The sequence below is a fragment of the Oryx dammah genome, unplaced genomic scaffold (genome assembly GCF_014754425.2).
Source record: "Oryx dammah isolate SB20612 unplaced genomic scaffold, SCBI_Odam_1.1 HiC_scaffold_11163, whole genome shotgun sequence".
NCBI classification, from domain to species: domain Eukaryota; kingdom Metazoa; phylum Chordata; class Mammalia; order Artiodactyla; family Bovidae; genus Oryx; species Oryx dammah.
Genome location: NW_024080556.1, coordinates 6,275,066 through 6,283,146, shown reverse-complemented (window position 1 = coordinate 6,283,146; position 8,081 = coordinate 6,275,066).

Sequence of the window (8,081 nt, the reverse complement as noted above, 5' to 3'; positions counted from 1 at the left end):
ATTTGATCATTCACATTGTTTGAAAAGAAAGTGGCCCAAAGTGAGAATATATAAATTCTTAGGTATTGACTAGTGTCCTGGGTTTTTGGTTGGGAGTTTGTAAAAAAAAAAAAAAAAAAAAAAAAAAAGTATTGAAGACTGGAGAAAAGCCAATCATGGTAGAAAAATCACAGAGATGGATTGATGACAACTACAATGAAATGTTATGATTATTTTATCACACACTAATACCCACCAAGAAGCATTCACCAATGAAGAAGCATTGAATATGCCATATACAAATGATTTAATCAGTTAACAGCAGTCACTTAATCATTGCCTATTCTGGAATGGGACTGATGGGCACACACACAAAAAAGTGATCATAATATCAATAATGGAAGCTATGCATAAGTCTAGAAGGATAGATTCTCACTTTCCAAGGCCAATTTTGATACTGCTGCCTATGAATGTCTAACTTCATAGCAGAGATGGTGATGGAATGGGCTTTTGGATATACTCCTTGTATTACATAATTCATCATCCAGATACAGCCTGCTTCACAGAATGCTGGAATTTTTTGTAAAGGCACCCCTGGAGCTCCCTCTCAGAGGCAGTTCTTCCAGGTGCAGTATATGCATTAAATTAGAGACTTCTATATGGGTTTGTGACCCTAAAAGAAATAATATGTGAATATGGGAATCAACAAGTAAAACATTAGTGGAGTTCTTATCATCACACCAAATGGTCCACTGGGATCTGGGGGTATCTGTCCATTAAAATCAGCGTTCTGTGGATTTGTTAGTCCTAGTCCACAAATCAGGTACTCACTTGAGTCAGGTCAGTTCAGTTGCTCAGCCGTGTCTGACTCTTTGCGACCCCATGGACTGCAGCATGCCAGGCCTCCCTGTCTATCAACAACTCCCGGAGTTTACCAAACTCATGTCCATTGAGTTGGTGATGTCATTCAACCATTTCATCCTCTGCCATCCCCTTTTCTTCCTGCCTTCAATCTTTCCCAGCATCAGGGTCTTTTCAAATGAGTCAGTTCTTCATATCAGGTGGCCAAAGTATTGGAGTTTCAGCTTCAGCATCAGTACTTCCAATGAATATTCAAGACTGATTTTCTTTAGGATGGACTGGTTGGATTTCTTTGCAATCCAAGAGACTCTCAGGAGTCTTCTCCAATACTACAGTTCAAAAGCATCAATTCTTCAGCGTTCAGCTTTCTTTATAATCCAACTCTCACATCCATACATGACTACTGGAAAAACAGTAGCTTTGACTAGATGGACCCTTGTTGGCAAAGTAATGTCTCTGCTTTTTAATATGTTGTCTAGGTTGGTCATAGCTTTCCTTCTGAGGAGTAAGCGTCTTTTAATTGCATGGCTGCATTCATCATCTGCAGTGATTTTGGAGCCCCCCAAATAAAGTCTCTCACTGTTTCCATTGTTTCCCCATCTATTTGCCATGAAGTGATGGGACCAGATACCATTCAGTTTTCTGAATGTTGATTCACTTGCCTGGAGATCAGCAAATGTCCCACTGAGTTTCAGGCCATAGTTGCCTCAGGTTCACTCTGGAATCATTATGTATATAGAACAGCAGATGAGAGGAACAGTCACTATCCTGATATGGTAGCTGACTATAATCATCAGAAGATGCAAGAGGTCTTTTTAAACACTGGGGTAGGAATATGAGTGGAAACAAGTTGAAACACTCAAGAATACCCCTTTGTCCTATAAAAACTGAATGAACTTGTTTACCAGTTCTAGATTAAGAAGAAAGCAAGGTTTGAGTTATACCATGAATTAAGCCACCAAGATTTGCAGAGTTTGTAATTAAAGATGAGGGAAACTTAATTTTTAAAAAAATGGAGGAAGCACTCTTCAATGAATTCAGTAAATTTGCAGGATACAAAATTAACATACATAAATATGCTGCATTTCTATACAGTAACAACAAATTATCAGAAGGAGAAATTAAGAAAATAATCTCATTTACAATCCCATTAAAAAATAAAATAGCTGGGAATAAATCTAACTGAAGAGTTAAAGACCTTGTCCTCAGAAAACTAAAACATGGATAAGAGATAGTGAAGATGACACAAATGAATGGAAAATATATCATGTTCATGGATTGGAAGAATTAATCTTCTTACAATGACCATACTACTCAGACAATCTACAGATTCAATAAGAGTGAAAGTTGCTCAGTCATCTCTAACTCTTTGTGACCCCATGGCTATACAGTCTTGGAATTCTCCAGCCCAGGATACTCGAGTGGGTAGCCATTCCATTCTCCAGGGGATCTTCCCAAGCTGGGGATCAAACCCAGGTCTCCCACATTGCAGGCGGATTCTTTACCAGCTGAGCCACCAGGGAAGCCCAAGAATACTGGAGTGAGTATCCTATACCTTCTCCAGGGGATCTTCCCAACCCAGGAATCAAACCAGGGTCTCCTGCACTGCAGGCGTATTCTTTACCAGCTTAGCTACCAGGGAAGCCCACAGATTCAGTAAGATCCTTATCAAAATACCAATGGCATTTTAAATAAAACTAGAATAAATAATTCTAAAATTTGTATGAAAACATAAATGACCTTGAATAAGCAAAACAATCTTGAGAAAGAACAGAGCTAGAGATATCATGCTTCCTGACCTCAGGCTATGTTACAAAGCTACAGTAAGGAAAACAGAATGGTACTGGCACAAAAACAGACACATAGAACAATGAAACAGAATACAGGGCCCAGAAATAAACCCATGCTTATACATACAATCAATCTACAACAAAGGGGGCAAGAATATAAAATGGGGGAGAAGATAGCCTCTTCAATAAATGGTTCTAGGAAAACAGAACTTGTTGCCGTTCAGTCACTAAATCTTGTCTGACTCTATGCAACCCCATGGACTACAGAACTTCAAGCTCCCACGTCCTTCACTATCTCTCACAGTTTGCTCAAATTTATGCCCATTAAGTTGGTAATAATACCTAACCATTCCACCCTCTACCACTCTCCTTTCCTTTTTCCTTCAATTTTTCCAAGCATCATGGTTTTTTTCAGTGAGTGAGCTCTTCATATCAGGTGGCCAAAGTACTGGAGCTTCAGCTTTAGCATCAATCTTTCCAATCAATACTCAGGGTTGATTTCCTTTAGGATTGAGTAGTTTGATCTTCTTGCAGTCCAGGGGACTCTCAAGAGCCATCTCTAGCACCACAGTTCAAAAGCATCAATTCTTCATCACTCAGTCTACTTTATGGTCCAATTCTCAAATCTGTACATGCCTACCATTAAAACCCTAGATATAAAACTGAATAGCTAACATGCAAAGCTAGTGGAGCTGATGGAATTCCAGCTGAGTCATTTCAGTTCTAAAAGATGAAGCTGTTAAAGTGCTGCACTCAATATGCCAGATAATTTGGAAAACTCAGCAGTGGTCACAGGGCTGGAAAAGTTCAGTTTTCATTCCAATCCCAAAGAAAGGCCATGCCAAAGAAGGCAAAAACTACTGCACAATTCTATTAATTTCACATGCTTGCAAGGTAATGCTCAAAATCCTTCAAGCTAGGCTTTAGAAGTACATGAACTGAGAATTTTCAGATGTACAAGCTAGGTTCAGAAAAGGCAGAAGAACCAGAGATCAAATTGCCAACATCCACTGGATCACAGAAAAAGCAAGAGAATTCCAGAACCCCTTCTGTTTCACTGACTACACTAAAGATCTGATTGTGTGGATCACAACAAATTGTGGAAAATTCTTAAAGAGATGGGAATACCAGATCACCTTATGTGCCTCCTGTGAAATCTGTATGCAGGTCAAGAAGCAACAGTTAGAACAGGACATGGAGCAATGGACTGATTTCAAATTGGGAAAGAGGTATATCAAGGCTGTATATTGTCACCCTGCTCATTTAACTTATATGCAAAGTGCATCATGTGAAATACTGGGCTGGATGAAGCTTAAGCTGGAATCAGGATTACCAGTAGAAATATCAATAACCTCATATATGCAGATAACTCCACCCTAATGGCATAAAGTGAAGAGGAACTAAAAAGCCTCTTGATGAAGGTGAAATAAGACTGTGAAAAAGCTGGCTTAAAACTCAACATTCAAAAAACTAAGATCATGGCAGCCAGTAACATCACTTCATGGCAAATAGATGGGGAAACAATGGAAACAGTGACAGATTTTCCTTTCTTGGGCTCCAAAAGTCATTCTGGATTGTGACTGAAGCCACGAAATGAAGATGCTTGCTCCTTGGAAGAAAAGCTATGACAAACCTGGACAGCGTATTTAAAAGCAGAGACATCACCTCGCCAACAAAGGTCCTTACAGTCAAAGCTACTGTTTTTCCAGTAATCATGTATGGATATGAGTTGGATCATAAAGAAGGCTGAGTGCTGAAGAATTGATGCTTTTGAACTGTGATACTGGACAAGATCCTTGAGATTCCCTTGGATAGCAAGGAGATCAAACCAGTCAATCTAAAGGATATCAATTTTAAACATTCATTGGAAAGACTGAAGCTAAAGCTGAAGCTAAACATTCATTGGAAAGACACTGAAGCTAAAGCTCCAATACTTTGGCCACCTTGTGTGAAGAGTCAACTCACTGGAAAATACCCTGATTCTGGGAAAGATTGAGGGCAGTAGGAGAATGGGGCAACAAAGGATGAGACGGTTGGATGGCATCATTGAATTAATGAAGATGAGTTTGAGTAAACTCTGGGAGTTAGTTAAGGATATGGCATGAAATTAAGCATGGACTTGCATAGGGTCAATCATTCATAAGGTCAAAGAGTTGGATATGACTGAGTGACTGAAGAACAACAGAAATATGCAAAATAATCAAGCTGGATATTTCTTTCACACTATGCACAAAAACAAATCCAAAACAGATTAAAGACTTAAATGTAACATCTGAAACCATAAAAGTTCTAGAAGAAAATATAGGCATTATGCTCTTTCATGTTAGTCTTAGTTTTTGTTTTTTTGTTTTTTTGGTTTTTTTGCTAAGTCTTCTCAGGAAAGGGAACCAAAGGCAAAAGTATACAGATGGAACTACTTAAAACTAAAATGAAGAAAATCATCAACAAAATGAAAATGGTACCTACTAAATGGGAGAAGATGTCTGCAAACAATATGTCCAATAAAGGGTTAATATCCAAACTATCCAAAGAAGTCATAGTCAGTCAGTTCAGTCAGTTCAGTCCCTCAGTCGTGTCTGACTCTGTGACCCCATGAATCTCAGCACGCCAGGCCTCCCTGTCCATCACTGACTCCTGGAGTTTACTCAAACTCATGTCCATCGAGTCAGTGATGCCATCCAGCCATCTCATCCTCTGTTGTCCCTTTCTTCTCCTGCCCCCAATCCCTCCCAGCATCACAGTCTTTTCCAATGAGTCAACAGTTCGCATGAGGTGGCCAAAGTACTGGAGTTTCAGCTTTAGCATCATTCCTTTCAAAGAAATCCCAGGGCTGATCTCCTTCAGAACGGACTGGTTGGATCTCCTTGCAGTCCAAGGGACTCTCATGAGTCTTCTCCAACACCACAGTTCAAAAGCATCAATTCTTTGGCACTCAGCCTTCTTCACAGTCCAACTCTCACATCCATACATGACTACTGGAAAAACCATAGCCTTCACTAAATGGACCTTTGTTGACAAAGCAATGTCTCTGCTTTTGAATATGCTATCTAGGTTGGTCATAACTTTCCTTCCAAGGAATAAGTGTCTTTTAATTTCATGGCTGCAGTCACCATCTGCAGTGATTCTGGAGCCCCACAAAATAAAGTCTGACACTGTTTCCCCTGTTTCCCCATCTATTTCCCATGAAGTGATGGGACCAGATGCCATGATCTTCGTTTTCTGAATGTTGAGCTTTAAGCCAACTTTTTCACTCTCCTCTTTCACTTTCATCAAGAGGCTCTTTAATTCTTTACTTTCTGCCATAAGGGTGGTGTCATCTGCATATCTGAGGTTATTGAGATTTCTCCCAGCAATCTTGATTCCAGCTTGTGCTTCATCCAGCCCAGCATTTCTCATGATGTACTCTGCATATAAGTTGAACAAGCAGGGTAAAAGTATACAACTTTGATGTACTCCTTTTCCTATTTGGAACCAGTCTGTTGTTCCATGTCCAGTTCTAACTGCTGCTTCCTGACCTACATACATATTTCTCAGGAGGCAGGTCAGGTGGTCCGGTATTCCCATCTCTTTCAGAATTTTCTACAGTTTATTATGATCTACACTGTCAAAGGCTTTGGCATAGTCAATAAAGCAGAAATAGGTGTTTTTCTGGAACTCTCTTGCTTTTTCAATTATCCAGTGGATGTTGGCAATTTGATCTCTGGTTCCTATGCCCTTTGGTCATGGTTCATGTATTGTTGAAGCCTGGCTTGGAGAATTCTGAGCATGACTTTACTAGAATGTGAAATGAGTGCAATTGTGAGGTAGTTTGAGCATTCTTTGGCATTGCTTTTCCTAGGGATTGGAATGAAAATTGACCTTTTCCAGTCCTGTGGCCACTGCTGAGTTTTCCATATTTGGCATAGTGAGTGAAGCACTTTCACAGCATCATCTTTTAGGATTTGAAATAGCTCAACTGGAATTCCATCACCTCCACTAGCTTTGTTCGTAAAGATGCTTCCTAAGGCCCACCTGACTTCACATTCCAGGATGTCTGGCTCTAGGTGAGTGATTACACCATCGTGATTATCTGGGTTGTAAAGATCTTTTTTTTGTATAGTTCTGTGTATTCTTGCCACCTCTTCTTAATATCTTCTGCTTCTGTTAGGTCCATTCCATATCTGTCCTGTATTGTATTCATCTTTGCATGAAATGTTCCCTTGGTATCTCTAATTTTCTTGAAGAGATTCTAGTCTTTCCCATTCTATTGTTTTCCTCTATTTCTTTGCACTTATCACTGAGGAAGGCTTTCTTACCTATCCTCACTGGTCTTTGGAACTCTGCATTCAAATGGGTATATTTTTCCTTTTCTCCTTTGCTTTTCACTTCTCTTCTTTTCACAGCTATTTGTAAGGCCTCCTCAGACAGCCATTTTTCTTTTTAGCATTTCTTTTTCTTGGGGATTGTCTTGATCCCTGTTCCCTGTACAATGTCATGAACCTCCATCCATAGTTCATCAAGCACTCTGTCTGTCACATCTTGTCCCTTAAATCTATATCTCACTTTCACTGTATAATCATAAGGGAGTTGATTTAGGTCCTATGTGAATGGTCTAGTGGTTTTCTCTACTTTATTCAATTTCACTCTGAATTTGACAATAAAGAGTTCATGATCTGAGCTATAGTCAGTTCCTGGTCTTGTTTTTGTTGACTGTATAGAGCTTCTCCATCTTTGGCTCCAAAGAATATCATAGGAAAGAGCCAATAAGAGGCACACACTTTAAGTTATTAATTAAAAAGAGTCACAGGTGTTAAATGTACATGTTTGGAAATATATTCAATAATTACATAATATCTTTTTATGCTGATAGCTGACAGATTTATTATGGTGATCATTTTTAAATGTATAGAAATATCAAATAATCATATTGTATAAAAAGAACTAACATGGTCTTGTAGGAAAAATATACTTGAAAAAGATAGAAACTTTCAGAAAAAGATTAGATTTGTAATCTAGGAGTTGAGGGGGAAAGGAGTTGGGTGAAAACAGTCAAATGGTATAAACTTCCAGTTATATAAATAAGTACTAGAGATGCAACGTACAATATAATTAATATTGTTGCCTGTTATCTATGAAACTTGTTAAGAGAGTAAATCCTAAATGTTTTCTTCTATTTAATTTTATATCTATTATGTATGAAATGATGGATGTTCACTAAATGTTATGATAATCACTTCATAATGTATGTAAATCAAATCATCATGCTGCAAACCTAAACTCATGCAGTGCTGTATGTCAATTATACCTCAACAAAACTAGAAGGAAAAAAATGGAGGAGGGAGGATAATTACTGCTTTCAATCCCAAAATCAAGTACCACAATAGGATTTACAGTTCTTCCCACTCATTTCTCTCTTATGAATTTTCTCAGGGAAAGAAGTGCACAGGAACCAAGGAGGAGCTACTATCTAAA